Source organism: Polypterus senegalus, chromosome 8 (genome assembly GCF_016835505.1).
Source record: "Polypterus senegalus isolate Bchr_013 chromosome 8, ASM1683550v1, whole genome shotgun sequence".
NCBI classification, from domain to species: Eukaryota; Metazoa; Chordata; class Cladistia; order Polypteriformes; family Polypteridae; genus Polypterus; species Polypterus senegalus.
In genome coordinates, this window is record NC_053161.1 from 41,372,213 (window position 1) to 41,394,160 (window position 21,948).

General features: G+C 38.3%; 1 protein-coding gene across 1 annotated transcript in view; it reads left to right on the forward strand.

The window, feature by feature from the left end:
• Positions 1 to 21,948, forward strand: part of fbxl13 (F-box and leucine-rich repeat protein 13) — a 256,189-nt gene that overhangs the window by 201,463 nt on the left and 32,778 nt on the right. The gene's annotated exons all lie outside the window — the stretch shown is intronic.

The window sequence follows — 21,948 nt, forward strand, 5'->3', positions numbered from 1 at the left end:
CTGGCTTTAGTCTTTATACTGTTCATCAGGCTAAACCCTCTTTCACAGTCTGCACTTGAGGCCTGGAACGTGCCGCAGATATCCATGATTAAGAAGAGTTCATTTAAGTGATCCTGTTGTTGAGTGAATGTAAGAATATCTGAAAAGGTCTTTAATGCTCCACATTTTAAATTCTCATTAATAAGAATTTTGAATTCTGAATACTGTTTACAAAGATCACTTTTAAGAATATCTTCATCTTTCTGTAGGAGAAGACAGTATCTGGCTGCAAGGCTTTTCATCTGCTCATGTCCAAATGAATACTCCTCCTGATTTGCAGTGGCAAAGAGTCTTTTTCAAATATTGACCAATCTTCTTAATTCATCATGTGGAAATCGGCTGTCCATATGGTCACACATCTGCTGGATAAATTTTATTACTGATGTTGTGTTCACTGGGACTTGAAATGAAGAAATTAGAATGCTTTTTTCTTCAAGGAAATGCTTATTCTCTCCCAGATACTGTGATCGCAATTTCTTAATTATTGCTTTTGTAAACTGAAAGGCTTCCTGCGTGCGACATGGGAAGGGGCCACACCCACCAACTCTAAGACCATTGGATACGACGACAACTCGCAGAACCACCCCCACCAACTCGGATGCAACGACACAGGAAACACGGTGTCATATATGTTCGTCTGTCGTAGAGTCCACATACACATCTGAGCCACGTTGACTGTTCATAGAGGCATGTTTCTCGTGGAAGTGAATCGCTATATGCAGCGTGTAAAACAGTTTGCGAGGGGTATCTCATGGGATCCTTAAAACAATCCTTTAAAACTGAGATTAAAACACAATGAAGGAAGCAGTCTTTAAAAACCAATAAGCCCTGTGCCTCTGTTTCATTACCGTCTCACCTGCTTCACCAATGCAGGCTCTGCAACAGTCGAGACGTTATCTCAGCAGCTGACCTTCTCTGTGCCTGACCGGTTCACACAGAGGCAGCACGACCAGGCAGTGTGTATGCTTCGAGTGCAAGGGTGGACGCGACAGGACCATCTAAGAAAAATCATGTTGCGGATGTGAATCGCTGTATGCAGTGTGTAAAACAGTTTGTTTGTCGTAGATGTGAATCGCTGTATGCGGCGTGTAGAACAGTTTGCGAGGGGTATCCCATGGTCTTACAGTTGGTGGGCGGGTCTCTGTTAGTTGCTCTTGCGAGCGGGCACATGACCAGGCAGTGAGTATGCTTCAAGAACGTTGGTGGACGCGACAGCACCATCTAAGAAAAATCATATTTGTCGCGGATGTGAATCGCTGTATGCAGCGTGTAAAACTATTGTCGCGAATGTGAATCGCTGTATGCAGCGTGTAAAACGCTGTATTGTATGTTGCCCTCTCCAGAGTTACATCTTTTCATTCACCTGCAGTCGTATAAACAATGAAGTAAGCAGTCTTTAAAAACCAAGTTTTCGGTTACAACGTACGACCGTGTGCACCATAGCAAACTGTTTTACACGCTACATACAGCAATTCGCATCTGCAACAAACATGCGTCTTCTTAGATGCTCTTGCACTTTGTACACACCACCCTCCCACCTTGCTGCTACCGTGGTCGGGTGTCTTGGTGGATTATATATAGAAAGGCAGCCAAAACCGCACAGAGCAATGAAAAATCTACGTGAGTCACAGGTGCATCTGGACTGTGCAAAGACGACAACAACTCGAGTGACGAGTTGGAGGTGGGCACATGAACAGGCAGTGCATACTGGACGAGAAATCAGCAGACTAGCATGACGGAGGGAGCGGAGTGGACATCCTTCTCCTCTCCTCCCGTTCCACCCTCCGCTCCTGAGCACCGCATGGACGATTGTGTGTTGGTTCGTTCCGTGCATTGTTACAATGTTGCCTTTCTTGCTGATTTATTACATTACCGATTTTTCAAATGTTAATTTTCTCCCTGTGCTTAAAATTCATTAAAAAACCGGCCTGATTATGTGGTATATGGTATGCCGCGGGTTGGCTAGTTTTAGTTAATTCTGCTAGTTCTGCTAGAACATCATTAAGTATTCCAATTGCTACATGGTGTTCTGGATTACGTAACTTCTCCAAGCAATATTTGTGAACAGGATCATTGTCTTCCTTCACTTTTTCTTGGCAATATTGCAGCAAAACATCATAATTCTTTACCAAAGCATTTACTGCGAAATGTCTGGATAGCCACCTAACCTCATTCAGTGGTCTAAATGCAATCACATCTGCATCAGCAGCTTTAGCTAGTTTTTCAAACTTTGCCCTCTTAACAGATGATCTGCAGAATATTGTGTAAACAGTCCTTAGTAAAGTTTCTATCTCTCTCATCAAGGGTATATTCTTCCATGCATCATCTATACCCAAATCCTCATGATAGGCTATACAATGTTGCTCTGATAAATGTGGAATTGACTGTCGCAATAGTGCAGCTACACCTTTTCTTTTACCCAGCATGACCGAGGCTCCGTCAGAAGTAAACATAACCATCTTGTTTAAATCAAACCCGTTTTCAAAATAAAAGTTCTGAATAGCTTGAAAGATTGATGAACTATTGCATGCTATTAACTTCAGGATTCCCGCAAACACAGTTTTATAGACAGATTCATTTTCACTCCTGCACTTTATGTATAAAATTAACATCTTCAAAACGGAAACGTCAGTTGACTCATCAACTATCAAGGTATGATAAGCTGCTTTCCTTATTTCAGTATACATTTCAGTTTTGATAGCTGAGTTTATACACTCACTAAACTCAAAGGCATAGTTCTTACTTCGCCAACTCTCTGGGATTTTGACATATTTTCCAACGTGATCATGAATATCCTGAACTGACAGCATTGAAGAATTTATTCTAATAGCAAGGAAAACGTTATCTATTAAAATCTTTACCTCATCCGGGGTTGTTTGTTTTTGCTGTGTGGTCTCTTTCCTGGTTTCACGATCTTCTTTTGATTCAGTTAGCATGCTTTTTAAAATCCCTCTGCTTTGATTTTTAAGTTTTGTGACACAATCCACATGAGATTTTTGACCTAAATGTTTTTTTAGATGATCAACTTTTCAGTCGGTCCATGTTTTTCCTGCCGTCCATTCACTGTTGGCTCCAGCTTTCACGCAAATTTGGCATATAACACCATGTGCTTCAGAGTACTTGAAAATTTCACCCAGCTGCACGTGTTGTCCAGAGCCATATGGCAAGTCTGCGTCTACTGAACATCCTGTCAACCATTCTTTCTTGAATTTTTTACTCGCATTTCCTGAACAATTGTCTGCCTGACGCTTAGACGTGGCTCTTGATTTTAAACTCCTAATATAAACTGATGCACCTAATTCTATGTAAATCAAAATATGTGCGTAAAGAAAGGCTTTAAACACGAGTCGGAAGTCGGAAATAAATAAAACGTTCGAACTTCGAAACTATGTTCAAACAAAGATAATCACATACGCAGAGCGAAGCAAACAGAAATAAGTTTCAAACAATTTTTACCAAAGTTAATCACATACGCTGACTCGCTGAGACAAACAGAAACAAGTTTCAAACAATTTTTATAACACAAGCACGTTTCTTAGGTGGCGGCCTAAAAGAATAAGACCTTCGGCTTTGGACTTCGACGGTCGGAGTGAGCGATCGTGTGATAAGTACGAGCGACGCCGTCGGAATCAGCAATCGTGCGGGAGGTATGAGTGACGCTCTGAATTCTTGTGATCGATCGCTCACGCGCACAGCTTAAAGGGAACATTGCTCCTAACATACTAACAAGAGTTCTGTTAAAAATCAACCATTTCAAATCCCATTTTTCTACAGAGTATTATAAGCCTCTTGAGATGATCACAGTATAGATGAACTGCTGTATACAGTATACAGTGGGTACGGAAAGTATTCAGACCCCCTTCAATTTTTCACTCTTTGTTATATTGCAGCCATTTGCTAAAATCATTTAAATTAATTTTTTTCCTCATTAATGTACACTCAGCACCCCATATTGACAGACAAAAAAAAGAATTTTTGAAATTGTTGCAGATTTATTAAAAAAGAAAAACTGAAATATCACATGGTCCTAAGTATTCAGACCCTTTGCTCAGTATTTAGTAGAAGCACCCTTTTGAGCTAATACAGCCATGAGTCTTCTTGGGAAAGATGCAACAAGTTTTTCACACCTGGATTTGGGGATCCTCTGCCATTCCTCCTTGAAGATCTTCTCCAGTTCTGTCAGGTTGGATGGTAAATGTTGGTGGACAGCCATTTTTAGGTCTCTCCAGAGATGCTCAATTGGTTTTAAGTCAGGGCTCTGGCTGGGCCATTCAAGAACAGTCACAGAGTTGTTGTGAAGCCACTCCTTCGTTATTTTAGCTGTGCGCTTAGGGTCATTGTCTTGTTGGAAGGTAAACCTTTGGCCCAGTCTGAGGTCCTTAGCACTCTGGAGAAGGTTTTTGTCCAGGATATCCCTGTACTTGGCCGCATTCATCTTTCCCTCGATTGCAACCAGTCGTCCTGTCCCTGCAGCTAAAAAACCCCCCCACAGCATGATGCTGCCACCGCCATGCTTCACTGTGGGGACTGTATTGGACAAATGATGAGCAGTGCCTGGTTGTCTCCACACATACCGCTTAGAATTAAGGCCAAAAAGTTCTATCTTGGTCTCATCAGACCAGAGAATCTTATTTCTCACCATCTCAGAGTCCTTCCGGTGTCTTTTAGCAAACTCCACTGAGGAGAGGCTTCCGACAGGCCACTCTGCCATAAAGCCCTGACTGGTGGAGGGCTGCAGTGATGGTTGACTTTCTACAACTTTCTCCCATCTCCTGACTGCATCTCTGGAGCTCAGCCAAAGTGATCTTTGAGTTCTTCTTTACCTCTCTCACCAAGGCTCTTCTCCCCCGGTAGCTCAGCTTGACCAGACGGCCAGCTCTAGAAAGGGTTCTGGTCGTCCCAAACGTCTTCCATTTAAGGATTATGGAGGCCACTGTGCTCTTGGGAACCTTAAGTGCAGCAGAAATTTTTTTGTAACCTTGGCCAGATCTGTGCCTTGCCACAATTCTGTCTCTGAGCTCTTCAGGCAGTTCCTTTGACCTCATGATTCTCATTTGCTCTGACATGCATTGTGAGCTGTAAGGTCTTATATAGACAGGTGTGTGGCTTTCCTAATCAAGTCCAATCAGTATAATCAAACACAGCTGGATTCAAATGAAGGTGATCTCAAGGATGATCAGAATAAATGGAAAGCACCTGAGTTAAATATATGAGTGTCACAGCAAAGGGTTGAATACTTAGGACCATTTGATATTTCAGTTTTTCTTTTTTAATAAATCTGCAACAATTTCAAAATTTTTTTGTCTGTCAATATGGGGTGCTGTGTGTACATTAATGAGGAAAAAAATTAATTTAAATGATTTTAGCAAATGGCTGCAATATAACAAAGAGTGAAAAATTGAAGGGGGTCTGAATACTTTCCGTACCCACTGTATGTGCTCTCATTGGGTCCTTGTGAACTTAAAATAATAAAAATAGACAATGACACATAAAAATAGATTCACAATAATAATGACATTAATAAACAGTACAATATCACTTTAGTAGAATCTAAGATAGAGGTATTCAGTTAGGATCCTGGAGGTACACAATGTTTGCGGGCTTTCACTTTAGCCAGTTTCTTAATTAGAACCAATTCACTTTCTAATAAATCAATAATTTTTGGCCTTAGTTTCAGTTAACTCGCCTCTTACAATTCAGACCTATTAATTGCCTATTTTAGTTTTAAACTACTGCATTTAGGTTTTAATTGTTTCTTAACCAGCCATCAGTTAAAATGAGGTGCAAATGACATAGGACTCTCCAGCTCTTCCATTTAAAACTGTGTATATGTGTCATGAAGTATCTGTGTTTTGAAATAAATGAGAGAGAAGGGAAGGACCATAAAAGATACAGATAAAGTTCTCAGAAAACGAAAATATACAGTTTTTGTCATGGAAGAAAAAAAGTACTACCAAGCTAAATAATAAAATAACAATTTTCAATATTTGTTAAGCCTGGCCTCTAATTATGAAACTGATTGGAACAAAAACATGCAGCCACTTCGGACCTTCCGGGCCGTACTGATCTAGGGTGAGCCCATGACATTGTCTTCTTAATTGTAAATATGTCTTGGATGCACTGTAGGCTTTTCATTCTAAACTGAATGTTAACTTTGTCTGAAGTTGTGTATTGATGTAAAACTGCACGTTATTGTAAAATGTAACATCACAGTCTTTAGACCAATTTCTCACTTGGAGAAACAATGCCTATTCTGATATGCTGCTCTGTAAAAATAAAATGCAGGAAAACTAGAACTGCATACTGTATACAAACCTGTCAACCAGCCTGAGAAAACTGAAACAGTGCAGACAGCTAAAGTGCTAGCCTTTGAAGGGACTGTAATATTCATACAAGTGGCAGTGTGTTGCTAATTTGTCACAGGAGTAAACTGGCACACAATCTGTATTTTCAGATCTTCAGATTCAGAAAAATGCCCATTAATTATAAGGCCTGCAAAATAGCTTAAAAATAGATATGACTTCCCTGAACACTGAAGTACACAAATGTAGTACTGCTAAAGTTTTCATTTATCTGTTAACACTATAGATGTTTAACAGACACAATAATACTGGTATTAGAATGCACACACTTATCGGTCACTCACATTAATACATACAGAACTATGAGAAGGCCATTCACAGTCACTTGTAATTGGTGCACTAGAGACGACAACAAAAGGAAACTTACATTAACACATGTCTGCTATGTTCCTGACTGCATCACTGAGAGTGGTGCTATAATTTAGAAAAAAAAATGTTATGGAATGGTCCATAAAGTACTTTCATGTATATTAAACTTCAGTGCTACTGCAGGAAATCATTCAATGGAAGATTTTATAGTACAATAAAACCAATTGTGCTGCACAATAATATACAAATAAGTATATTAAATTATATAATATTTATTATGTACACAAATAAATGTGGAGCTAAGTGAACAGGAAGCTGAATCAAGTGAACAACTTCGATAATATTTAATTTGAAACTAAACATATTGGCTGAAATGAAGCAAACAAACTGCATAGATGGACAGATTGGTACAGTGGCCCACTGTCAGGTATCTTCACTTGTAAATTTCTTTGACTGTGTAAGTGTGTGTGTGTGTGTGTGTGTACATGATCACGGATATGTATTTACATATATATTTAAATAAATTATGTATATCAAAAGCTACTCGTACAAAAATTTTGGAAATCAATAGGCTGGGTCCCATGACTAAAACAGCGAAGAAGGTAAAAATACTGGTTAAATTACACAATTCCTACAACAGTTATGATTATAAGGACTGGAACTAGAAAAACACTAGGTCAGAGCCTGTGGCAAGACAAACACAGTGCAACTTGTTTGAAGAAGATAGGCCAATTTTTTCAGAAGACTAGGGGGCTTTGCCCCTTGCTCGCTTCACTCGAACCCCCTCGGGCATACTACGCGCCAACCACTCCACGTCTCTGCCGCTCACGTTGTGCAGGGGGAGGGCTGAATGCACGGTAAGGAGATGCGGATGGATCAGCTGCTGGCTTGCTGCTGCTGAGCTGTGTGTTCTGCTTGCCATGCTGTGCAGCTATCATTTAAAAGCCTGTACAGCAGCTGTCCTTTTGTCTCACTGTCTTGTCTTGCAGGACGTTAAAATGTCTCTTGCGAGACGTCAAAGTGTCTTCCGAGAAGATCACATCTCGACTCAAGATTTTTTTATTATAATAGAGAGTGTAATAAAGGCGCTATATTGTGCCTGACCCGGCACCGACTTGACACGGGAGGCACGTGTAAAATGAAAAGACTTTTATTTTACTTCAGCTGAAGGGCACGTCTTCCCCATAATCCCTCCAGCCATAACACAGTCCCAAATAAAGCACAGTACACCAAGCACTCTTTCTCTCCTCTCTTCCACCACCACTTCTCCTCAGCAAGCTTTGTCTTCCTCCACGCGACTCTGCCCACTGAGTGGTGGTTGATGGCTCCCTTTTATCAGGCACCCGGAAGTGCTTCAGGTGGTTGATTGCTAACATCCGGCTGGACTCCCGGGTAAGGCAAAACCAGTGCCCAAAAGGGGCCAGCCGTTTCTGTTGCAGACCCCACAGAGCTGCACATAACTCCAACCCCCATGAAGCCCTGGGGGAGTCCAAGGCACCGCTGCAACCCAGGGGTGCTGCCATCTAGCGTCCGGGGAAGATGCTGGGCTTCCCAACCTTGTCCCCCTGGCAGATGTGGTGAAGGGGCATCCCGGCCAGGCATGGGCCCCAGCCACCTGTCACAAGAGATATCATTGTACATAGGTCTTAGTATTCAGGGTGAATGTCATGGAAACCACTTGTTCTAAAAATGTTATCGTTGCTAGGATGTTGTTATCCAGGATATCTACACGATGGAAAAAATGTATAATTTTCCTACAAAAGATGTAATTTTAAGATATGGAAATTCATTTCCATTTTTCACACACCCACCAGAGACATACAGACATCATGCTGCAATCAGCTTTTTAATTCAACGATTCAATGTTTTGAAATTGTAATTGTAGAATCAGAATCTGAACTTTATTCATAAACAAATTTTTGACCCCATAACTTCCATTTACATGGAAGTAAAATTCACTTTTTGTTAAATAAAATACGGTCTGTCAATTGCTACCAAAGCAATAGGAACCAACAGCACACATTCTGAAAGTTTAATTGTGATAAACATGTACATCATGGTTTAAAGTGGACATCTATTACTGTTAGCAGATCTGCGGTGCATACTACCTAAATGTAGGCCAGTATTTCCTAATTAATTCATTAAATATGAAGTAATACAAAGTTTTTAATTAAACTGTTATTGGCTGTTTTGTTAAGCATATTTTTCATAATCACAGACTCTTCCCTTGTACATATTTAGATTTCCAGTGTTTTATTGATGATCGCCATTTTTAAGTATGATCCTCAAACAGGCAACAACATAGGACCTATTACATCCAAATTCATTTTGTTCTTTGAGGTGTTAAAGTAGTGTGAACAACTCCCCTGCTGACATGAACAGCAAACATCCAAAAGTGGGAAAACAGCCATGCCATTCTGGTTTTGGCCCACTACATCACAGGCAGAGGGACACAAACACACATACAGGGTTGGAGATGGGAGTGCAGTAATTACTGACCCACCCCACTAATTTTCTCTACTGGGGACTGAGCTGCCATAGTCAAGACACAAGTGAGAATTTGAATGAACAGTAGTTAAATGAAGGATATGGATGGAATTTGCCAACATTTCTCTGGCAGATTTTCAGTTTATGGATTTTTTCTCCTACAACTTAAGTTTTACTTCAGCAAAAAGAAGAGTGTAGATTGTTATATTTTATGGTGCAATTATCATTTTTATGGCTGGTGTTTTAAACACCGTAAGGCTATGAAATTTGCAATGTGTAATTTTTACCAAATAAAACTTAAGTTCCCTGGCATACGTTATGGTTATCAATCATTTGTCTATTTTTTATCAGCTTATTCTTTTTAATATGACAAAGGCCAAGATGTATAATTCTGCAATTCAGCATCATGTTAAGTAAAAGATGACTAACACTTTAATAGGCAGCCTGAGCCAACTAATCTGAACAGCATAGCTTGAACAAATGTATAATAATGATGTAAAAATAAGTACATCTTACTGCTTGCTTTGTCTTCCATTGCAAAAACTGATAATATCTCAATAACTCAATACAAATTAAAAAAAAAGAGATTTTTACATTCTATATCCAAGTTTCAAACCCCGGTCTTCTTACTACGAGGCAGCAGTGCTACTAATGTACTGCCATGAGAAATATTAATGCAAATTAATACACAGAGAGCCATTACAGCAAGACATTTGATTTTGACAAATGTGTCATTTCAACTCCAACACTACCAGAATTTGCATCTCAGTCTGGTCAATTTCTATTTCTGATGAATGAACAATGTTTTGTAGCTTCCTTTGTTTTCATGAAACATATTATGTAATCTCTCATTTTTTAATAATCTAGGTTCACCTGTATATCTGTATAAAGCTGATTTTTTTCTCGTATAATTTCATATCCACATCTGCTCCCTTTCATCCCCTGGAAATGTTAAAAGTTCAGAAAGCAATCCACATATTGACATACTGCAGTGATATGATACAGTATTCTTAAAAAAAAAATCCAGAGTTCATATAGCGCTGCAGTTTTCAGTGCATCACTTTCCACTGTATTAGTCTATGAGAAAGTATTTCTTGGGCTCTGCCTGGAGAAAACTGTTTGTTTCCAGAGGTTTCAAGCAAAAGTGGTGAATGTCCTAGCTAAGCATTGATTGGTCTCACCACACCCTTGTATTAGAGAATCTCACAACCACTCTACCCTGGACATACTAGAGTTTTACTCCAACTGCTAAACAGCTTAACCTTAGGACCTTTCAATGCAATCAATCAATCCTCCAAACTCCTACACATTCTGAAAGCACCTGCAGAAGACAACAGCACCAAAAGCTCCTCAGCAGAGCTACTCTTACACCAAGAATTTCCCAGCTTTGAAGCCAATTCATTCATGGAGTTAATGCTTTCTGTTGGACACATTGAGCAACCAATTTTAGCTTCATTATTTACTAGCAAAATACCCGCACTTTGCAGTGGAGAAGTAGTGTGTTAAAGAAGTTATGAAAAAGAAAAGGAAACATTTTAAAAATAATGTAACATTTGCTTTCTGTTCGTTTGCATAAGCACAGTCCTTCACCAGTAATTATTTAATGTTAGCTCAGACCAGGCACTTAAAAGTTTCTCTCACACTTTTGCTGAGTTTGTGCCAAACACTATTCTATCCCTGACCATCTAATCTTTGTTTGCCTAAGCGCAGTCCTTCACCAGCAATTTTAACTCAGTTACAAAGTGATCAAAAGTCTCGTTTATACCCTGGGTCCTCTCAGTAAACGTGTATCTCGTGAATATCGTATTCAACTTAGGCATGACAAACGCAAGCAGCAGCGTGTCTATGAACTTAATTTAAAGTTAAGCTTTACACCTTGCTTTTCTATTCGTTTGCATAAGCACAGTCCTTCACACACAAGTTTAACTCTGTTACAGCAATTTTAACTCCGTTAAAAAGTGATCCAAAGTCTCGTTTATACCTTGTGTCTTCTCATTAAACTTGTATCTCGCGTATATCATGTTCGTCGTTGGCATGACAAACGCCAGCAGCAACGTGTCTATAAACTTAATTTAAACTTACGGTTTACACCGTGCTTTCTTTCCGCAGTAGCTGCACTTATGAATATGCTTGTATGCGTCACTCGCTTCATATTCTTTTGCTGCCCTCTCAATTGTGTAATGCGTTTTTTGTTCAGCGCTCTTTGGATCTCTTCCTTGTTCTCTACGTACTGCGTTCACAGTCAGTTCACGTCAGCTGCTCTCTTGTGTGATCTTGCAATGTCCGCGGCTTTATTTAATGTTAGCTAAGACCCGGCACTTAAAAGTTTCTCGCTACAGCAATTTTAACTCCGTTACAAAGTGATTCAAACTGTCATTCTGATTAAACTTGTATCTCGCGAATATCGTATTCGTCGTAGGCATGACAAATGCCAGCGGCAGCGTGTCTATAAAGTTAATTTAAAGTTACGGTTTACACCATGCTTTGCTTCCGCAGTAGCTGCACTTATGAATATGCTTGTATGCGTCACTCGGTTTATATTCTTTTGGTGCCTTCTCAATTGTGTAATGTGGTTTTTGTTCAGCGCTCTTTGGAGCTCTTCCTTGTTCTCTACGTACTGCGTTCACAGTCAGTTCACGTGAGCCGCTCTCTTGTATGATCTTGTGATGTCCACGCCTTTATTTAATGTTAGCTAAGACCCGGCACTTAAAAGTTTCTCTCGCACTTTCGCTGAGTTTGTGCCAAACACTAGACCATCTCATCTTCGTTTGCATAAGCACAGTCCTTCACCCACGAATATTTACCTTATATGGGCAGGCACTCAATTACATGGGAGGTGTGATGATGCGGGACGCAACTCCGCCTCACACAGCGAACAAGCTGCAGGCTATGGCCGTATATATGTATGTAAGTAGGTTCCAGTTATGACCATTACGTGTAGAATTTCAAAATGAAACCTGCCTAACTTTTGTAAGTAAGCTGTAAGGAATGAGCCTGCCAAATTTCAGCCTTCCACCTACACGGGAAGTTGGATAATTAGTGATGAGTCAGTGAGTGAGTGAGTGAGTCAGTCAGTCAGTGAGGGCTTTGCCTTTTATTAGTATAGATTTAATGTTCTGGTTTTGTCTGTTTTTTAATCAAATCAATATTTTAGTCTTTGGAAATGTTGCTTCTTCCAGAACATGGTCTGCAATGTCAATGAGATCACCCTTGTAAGTTAACATACAAGAGTTTCCAGGAAGCTTTCTTTTCTTATTTGCTCATGTTCGATGTCTAATATGATGGATTATAGTTGATCTCATCAGATGGAATGTAAATAGAGACTACAGAACAAAGCAAACCTTAGTGAAGATTTTTCTGATCAAAAATAAGATAACTAATTTGTATCAAAACCAAAATATTTATCAGGATATACGGACCTGGTAGATATGTATGAATTAACTTTGTTTTACTTAAGATGCCAAGAGCAGTGAAGTAAATTATCATTATTCCTAAAACAGGAAGGTCAAAACAGAAAGGAACTCAGAAAATTCAGCAAATAAATATATTTAGGGATACCTAATTAACAAGAAATCCCTAATTAGGTAACTCAATTAAACTGAATTAGACACTAAATAACATTAATTAATTATTAATTGATTGATTAATTAATTAATTTTAAAAAATGTTCCTCAAGACTACAATTTAATATTAAAACACATAATCACTCTGTTGCCCGCCTGAATATTAGGGCTGACAGTGTATACAATTAGTAGACCATTGCCCCTTTGTGGATCCTGTGTAGTTAATATGTCATGTACTTATCTAAAGTGCAGGTTGATTCAGTAACATAAATTGATTTTTAGTTAATTGGTGAGTTGGGCAGCTGCAACCAGTCATTTCCAGTAAGAGGTGGGCTTTGGGGAATGCAGCTGATTCCCAGAGGACGAGGAGGGACGTGCGAGCAGGAGGCATGGAAGAGACGTACAAGGTGAACTCCTGCACTCATTTAGAAGAGAAAGTTTGTGAGGGAAAAAAGGGAAAGAGACTGTTAAGTCAAGTTGGAAACAATTGTGCAGAAAGTTAAGAAAAGCAGGCAAGTCACTGATTAAGGAGCTTGGAGACTGATAGAAAAAAGCACTGTCACATATATGTATTCTGAGTGTGTATGAATCAATATAGTGGTGTGTTTCATTTGCCACTACAGTTTGGAATGAAGTGTGTTTAGTTCTTCTGGCCATTCGGAAGAGAAACTGTTGGCGGACTAAACTTTACAAGAGACTGATTGCAGCCCAGACTGTGTCATCTCAGACTGTTCGCATTTCACCTTTTCAGAAGTTACTTTTTATTTTTAAAAATACATTTTCTCCCTTTTTTGTGGATATTTTGAAGTTTTGTTATTAAAACTCCATTTTTGGGCCTGTGCATGCTGGAAGCTTGCCATTTGAGTTTGGAACCAGATTTCCTGGGGTGAGTCCTATCCAGTGTTCCTAGACCGATAAAGGGTGCAGATAGGGTTTGCGCCTGTTTTTGAAAGTTTTATTTAACAGGATCACAACATGTACAGTTTGTTGAAATAGTCGTCATTTGCTAACCTGCTTCGTCCTGAACAGGGGGAGCTGGAGTCAATCCCAGCTAGCATACAGCAGGGTGCGCTGTTGAAAGATTAGTATATGATGTTTGTTGTGTTGAAATCACTGTTGTGGATTGTTGCCATTGTAAGGACTTTCAAGGGTTTAAAGACTTGTGGCTGAGCTGTAACCTTGTTTTGTATGGGATCCTTTTGATTTGCTTTACATTTCAAACTAACTCTATGTGTTCAAACTGAATGATTTTTTGATTACATTTATCAAGGACTTTGTAATTTGCTGGACTGTGTGTTTTCATTGCCGTAGATAATTTTGACTTGTCCTGTATAATTTAGTGATGGTGTTTATTTCAGTGTACTCAAAACTGTAACAAGGTGTATGATTTTAAATTACATATTTATACATTTCAATATTAATTAGTAAAATGTGAATGATGGCACTTTAATTTATATCATCCAATTTGCTCCCAAATCTTACTCTTATTTTAGCTGTTTTATACGTTCTGTTTCACTGTAACAAAAGTCCTCACAGAATAATATAACTTTTTAACCTGGAAAATCTTATGTGTGGTAACTCTGAGCATTATGCTGTCAAACAAAATCAGCAGTTTTTGCAAGGACATACTGTATGCTATTAAATTTGTTTAAAGCACTAGGAGAGAATGCTCTCTGATGGAACTGTGTAAGGAAGCTGCAGCTTATCAACTGCAGAATCTTGAATTCGTTTACTCCTCTGAATTACTTCAGTGCAATCAGTTCTCACTCTTAGTTTATGAAGTGTTTCTTATGAAGCACAATTTTTAACATGCTCACAATAAGCAAATGCCAGAGATAACATCTTGTATTAAAAGCAGTACATATGTATTATATTGAAGAAAACAAGTTAGGAAATTGTATTTATTCAAGTGTAAGTAGCAACCAGAATAGCCAGAACATCACATTTTAATTTAATGGGAAAAAAGTAGTTCTTCAGCTTAAAGCAAACTACTGGATGCTTACACAGAATGAAAATCTGATGAAGCCACAAGCTGTGTTACACCAAATTAGTTTTATGATAGGTAAAATGTTCAACAGCTGCACCATTTTACACAACACACAGCAATGTCAAATAAGTTACTGTAAAAATGGTGCTTCCTGTTATTGCACTATCTCTTTCCATTTAAAAACGTCAAAACCAGCCTACTCTTGGCACGGAGGAACAGCTGATAAATTCAGTTTGGCACGGGTACCTAAAAATTTGTGGCCACCAAAAAATACTTAGTGTGCAGCTGCGAGCAGAAATTACATACAAGATTACCAAGCTGAAATTAAAACTTTTTTTCCAAGCAGAAGAATGGTTGTTTACACAGTTCTTCTTTCTCTTCATCTTTTTTTTCTGTTTCTATGTGGTGTTGATCAATCTCCTCCATACAGCTCAGTCCTGCACCTGTTCTTGAGCCAGACCCTTTTCCTACAGTTCTTCTTTTACTTTATCCACCTTTGCTTTGGCCTCCCTCGCTTTCTTCTTCCCCTGTCCTTCCATTCCGTTCACTCTTTTGTCCACATATTCAATATCTCTCTTCATCACATGTCCATATCACTTCAACCTACTTTCCTGTACTTTCTTAGACATCTCTCCCACTTTTGTTGTTCCTCTGATTGTCTCATTCTTATTATGTTTTTGTAACTCCACACATCTAACACAACATTCTCATTTCTGCCACATGTCACGTCTTCTTCTGTGCTCCCATTACTGCCTATGTCTCAGCTGTATACATCTTTGCTGGTCTTACCACTGTCTTAAAAACCTTACCTTTAACCTTCACCTTAATTCTTCAGTCACAGAATACTCCTGATACCTTCTCCCAATTGTTCCATTCACTGTATTGGCTATATGTAATTCTGAGTCAGTTAAAGTGTCCCTAATGTGTTTGTGGATGTGTTTGTGTTCACTTTGTGACGGACTACTGCCTTGTCCAGGCATGGCTCCAGTCTTGTGCTTGTTGCCTGCTGGCATACGCTCCAGTTTCACCATGACCCTACTTTGGATAACTGGGCTAAGACAATGGATGGATATTTGAGTGATTACCTAGTTTGTTCCAGCAAGGGTGTGATGAAATAAAATGGATAATTATTCTTTACAGTGGTCTTGTTCAGGTTTGGGTCCCATGGATATTTCATCTGGGGTAGTTTCCTGCATTGCCTCTGGCTCCCTGTGATCCTCAGTTGTATTAGCAGGTTTGAGAATGGTCCAGAGTGCCATTCAGGGTCTCCTCATCAACATATGGAATTACAGATTCATTTTTTCCCTCAAAAAAGAAAAAATCTGCCTAGTTTTTGAATTTTTTTTCAATATCTTTTAGGCAAAGAAGACACAGACAGAATATAATTAATATTTGATGTCATGATGGGTATACAGTTATACAGAAAAACATTCTGTTTAGTGAAAATGCATTAGTATTACAACATCTTAAAATACAGCTTCTTAAATGCATAGTTATGCACACATCTATAGGTGGTTTGGGGGGGTGGCGGGTGTATCCATGGAGAATTCACTGCTGAAACATTTAACAACGCTAAAACTATTTTTGCTTTGCTGTAATGCCATCTTGTTTTTTCATGGGGGCTGAAATTTTACAGTACCATTGTCACAACATGTTGCAAATGGCTTTGTCCGCAGTGGTTACGTCACCAGTGCAAAGGTATAAAGCTGGGATCAAGATGCCTGCCTCATCCTACATTATTGGAAAAACAAAGTTTTGTGTTACATTTTGTTTCGGTTGCCTGATCTAAAGTCTGGCTGCTTTTGACCCGCATTTACTCTCACATGTTGCTCTCCTGGTCTTCCTTTCTCCTTTTTTCCCTTTGTAGCAGAACAATGAGCAATTTACATAGAAACCTGCAAGAACTGTGGGCATAATCTGGTGCCTATTTTTTTTTTTTTTGCCACTCTTCCTAAGTCATACCTACCCTTATGTATAATTCCTCTATGCATTAAATGAAAAGAGTATGACTGTAAATAGGAATATTACAACATTATTGGGTGTTTTCAGTTAATCAGCATTGAAAAATGAAAATTACTTCTCAATCCAAGTCTCCTACAGTTATTTTTTTTTTTCTTTATTTGGTTTGTAGTTTCTTGCCCAGAAGTAGAAATTGATTCTGATTATACTGAGACATAGTGAAAGTCCTCATTAAACCTATTCCTAACACTTATAATGAGTGCCACCATTTCTCTGCAGTTTTTGTCACCCTTTTGTCTCCCACAATACAAACAAAGCCCATTCAACTGACACTTTTGCTGCTCTGTGTTGGAAAGTCAGGCTTATTATATAAGTCACATTGCCTCCTTTTGGGTATTTGCCAAAAATGTAGCCTCATACAGAGAAAGAATGAAAAAATAAATAAATACTGTTCTCCTGCTTTGGCATTCAATTTATTACTCCCTTAACGTGGTAACTATTTTATGTGTCTTTCCAATAAAACTGTTAAGGACATTCCCGAATTCCCAGAAAGAAAGCACATCTTTAATTCAGGCACACGATCCATTACAAAAACCGACATTAATGCCTCATTACTCAAGTCTGTTAAAGGTTTTAACTGTACAGAATAAACATGCTGTAGTATCTTTCCAATACCCTGTGGTAATGTCAAATGAATCAAATATAGGATATCAAAAAAGATTCTCACAAATCACTATTGCAAAGAGCTACAAAACAACTAATAAAGAAAGGATTAGCACAAATACAGGGGAATCTTTTTCTTGACTCTTACTAGAGTTTGTCAGTGACAGCAATGTCTTATAATAGTTTGTCTTAAAGGATTAGTTTCTGATGGTCCATAACTGGCTTGGGATATTTACTAATGGAAGATGTATAGCATCTTTTTATTGATCATGTATCCAACTCTCTTTTTTGCCTGAAAGCATAGAGGCAATCTTTTGGTCTCTGAGGAATTCACCTCCATTTAGTTTGACTTATGTTGTACAAGTGGTAGCAAACTCATGCAAACACCTATGAGCTTCATAAGCAGGAATAATCCAAACTTCTAAATTGACATTTTTGTGCTATGATTACCCCTTGGACTTTATATTATTGTGTAGTAGTGCTCCATTACATTTAGTGATGATTCTAGGGATAGGGATGAAATCATACTAAGTCAGTTAAGACTCTCAATTAAGTTTATGTTTAAAAAAACAATGAAAAGATCAAAGTCTGCAATACAGACCAAAGGTTTAATAACTAGTAGGCCTCATTCACACCTAAATGTTTTTCTAGTACTTTAATGCTAGACCAAAACACTCCTTAACTGCTTGAAATGTTATTTGCCATTATTCTCAACGACATTATTCATATATCAAGTGTATTAGCAGCAAGCAGTTTAGAAAACTCTTACCCGTAGCATTTGTAGTTTTCGGGTGGTTTCAGCTAAGAGTTTGTTCCATTGAAATGAAAGGTAATGTTCATAAAACAATGGTTAAAGGAAAAAAAAATTTTTTTGGAGCATTTTTGCAGATTCATTAACCTAGAATGAGAATAACTTTTGCATCTGTTGCATGCCTGTTTCAAGTCAATAACTCACTACAAAGTGACGTAAAGAAGGATGACAGCCCTGTGATTTGCATCATAATCAGCAATGGCAGCTCTAATATCTTTGTCCTGATAGATTTCTTTTAAAAAAGTCAAAACCCATCAGAACATATAGAATATGCATGTCATTAGAAACATGTTCATTAAGGACTTCGAAGAGAGTCTTCCTAAAATTCAAAATAAGTACATAAGTTAAATGTTATAATATATCTTTGCATGATCCTATACAGCCCTAAGTAGAAACTGTGATATAAGAGTATAAAAAAATATAAAACTGAATAATGTTACAAAGGCACCATCACATACTACTGGACATACATTCTTATTGACATATGTGTGTAATCCTGGAATCTCCTGCTGCCTGAGCTCCTCATGGAGAGTCCAAAATTGTGATCTAGACTCCCTTTGCAGAAAAGGGTGAACTCAATAAGTGTGCTCATAGTACTGACGACACCTCCTACTCAGTGCTATGATTGCCAGGATTAAAAGCACTAAATTCATAGAAAAAGTTCTGAAGACACAACAATCACCTAACAATATGACAACACCTCACAACCTACAAAATGGTGAGAGGAAATGATGTTAATCATATTTTCTTTGCTAAACGTTTCTTTGAAAATGCTTGAGGAACACTGGAAAGCAATTGAAAAATAAATAAAAAATAAAAAGCTGGAAAAACATTTGCAAAACACTATTGTCCAAACTTGGTGTTAACCCTGAGCCTATCTGGGGCTTAGAATTCTATGTAAATATGGTTAAGCCTGTGTGCCTCTCAGGTTAAGCTGTTATGATCTGATATACAGCATTAAGCCTGAATAATGCTCAGGATAGTATGCCATCTATTGGATAAAATAACATCATGCAGCATAAATATTATGAATATTTCTATTGTAACTCATCGATATTCATTATTGATTAGTGGGGCAGAGCCTTCAACCAAAGCACATAATAGTGTGGAAATGAAAAGCTGTAAAGCTAGTTTCAATACAAACTGAAATTGATCCATTAGTTGAATCAACCGATAGTGATGACAATGTGAGCTAGTCATCAGACATTGACAAGGATAGTAAATCTGATGCATACAGCACTGTATGACAGAACTGCCATGATGTGTCTGGTGATCTCAGTTATGTAAAGCTGCAGCAGGCGGCAGTAACTATGTAGAAAGATTACAATCAAGTCGAATGATAAGAAAAATATTCATCTCCTATGCACTGTTCACAGTACAGCAACTGCTAATATTTGTGTCAGGGGAAATGTAGAAGTCACTAAGCCTTGTGCTTTGGTAACCTGCAACAAAACAAGGGGTGCATTCGTTATGTAGATCAGGTACGGACACCCTACCTCCTCATGCGCATGCAACAGAAAAAATATTTAAGAAAAGTGTGTAAAGAAACCCACTTCTACTGTCTTGATAGTAACATCGAGCTGTGCATTGGTGACTATCACACAAAGCATGTATACTAAATCTGCATTGGTACAGCAGTGGACACTAGACACACCTATTCTACTGTATATATGTTGACATTCTGGTATTTACTTCTGTTACACGTGATAATACAATTTTTTCTTGGAAAACAAAATTCATTTTTGGTTCATTTTTCCGGGGGTACACATAATGCCAAGGGATAAAAAGCTTAAAAAACAAACACTGCAAATGAACAAGTGTGAATGGGCCCTAATATTGAGCAATGGAAGGCTACTGTAGTTTGAGTTGTGCAATGTCTTATGCCCAAGTACTTTTTTCTATGGTGAGCTTAGGAGAAAACCAGGCGGTTGCTGCCCAGCAACCAAGCTAACAGGTAAGCTAGAACATGGCAAATAGATATTTAACATGTCATTCCTTTTGAACATAACACATTAATTGCTTATATTTCTTATAGAAATGTCTTAAGAGTTCCCTAGCCCAAAAGAGTTACCAAATCTTACTCAAAACATATCCCAATGCAGTAACAGTAAATGTGGGAAAACCTAACAGGAGTGAATATGTTCACTTGACATTCTATTTGAATTCTAACTCTGAGGTAAACTAGTTGTTTCAAATAAAGGAAGACATAAGTTTCAAGTTGTGGTAGTAATACTAACTATTCATGACGGCAGAGAATGGTGATATGTTGTATGCTGATTAGAGATTCACTCTGCTCTGTACATGTGACGTTAATGTCCCTATGAACCTATGAGTCTTGCATGATCTCATTTTCAAGAACCACCTCTGGCTGTATCCAAAATAATCAAACTGCACATAAACCACCACCAACAAATAATTGTTAAGCAGTTCTGCAACCAGAATTCACCCATTGATTTGAGCACATTCACCTGCATTATTACAGATGGTTGAGTATCAGAATAGCTATTTGTAAATTTGTACTTCTTTAAAAAATAGTACAATACATTTCCCAGAAGTAACATATTTAAAAGTGTGTGGTAACAGACAATGTTAACTTCTGCCTCCGCCTCGATGTAGCAGTTTAAGTCTTTGAAAATAGGGTGTTTTCTCTATTAGGATGAAAATGGACCAATAGACTCTAGCTGCAGACCTTCAGAGCTCCACTCCATTGAGGAGGTTGTTGCTTTATATTATACATCAGTGCTAACAACTGCATACACTATGGTTATGATTAGGGCTGGAGGAGTGTTATCTGATTCAAGGCAAGTAAACCAGGTGACAAAAAGCTGCAATCTAAGTGGCTGTCTGGCAGAACTACTACATTGTGGAGCTGTGGAAGTCTGGAGCTGCACCCATCTCAAATGGACACAGTGTTCCAAGTTCTGTGAACCTTATAATGAACAAGACATTTATCCTGCCCAATAACATTACTTTCTCACATACACATACATATACCACTGCAGAAAAAAACACTTTGAATTTGAATATACATTATACCCTTGTTGTAATAATCTTAGTCCCTTAAATGGGGCAGAAATTGCTTACTTAAGAGGAAGGCACAATGTTTTAAATTATATACATTAATCTATGCCATTAAATCAGATCAATAATTCAAATAGCACTAGAAAAACTTGGCAAACTTCCATATCTACTGGAAAGACTTTGGACTAAAAGTCAAACCTGTAAAATATAACTAGTTACAAAATTCACCCAATGGCCATATTTTTCTGTGGATAACTGACATAATGCAGTACTCTGCTATTTGCTATTAATCAGTTTGATAGTTTCGCTCATATCAAAAATTGTTGTCTTCCCTTTGGTTTGATCTTTGGTTTGATCTTTCTCTTGAATTCTCTGTTGCTCTACCTTTCACCCCATCCAGAATCAGCGTTTTCTTTCCAAAAATACCAGCTCCAGCTATAAAAGTCCAGGTGTGCAGTTTTCCACCATGCTTTTATTTAGTTCAGAGTTGCAGCCTCTGGACTCAACTGTTCATTCTAGTAATGTAATCCAGATGGACTTAGTAGCAGCTTTCATCAAAATGGTAGCCTGTTCATGTTAAAGTGAATGTTAAAGTTTAGCTCACAATTTTTTCTCTGATTTAATGCAATAATGAAACATGCTTTTGATGGTATGGTGGTTAGTGGAGCTGTATCACAGCTTCAAAGTCCTAGGTTTAAATCCCTGTGGGTTCTCTGTCTTAAATCCACGTGGCAAAGATGTTCTTGT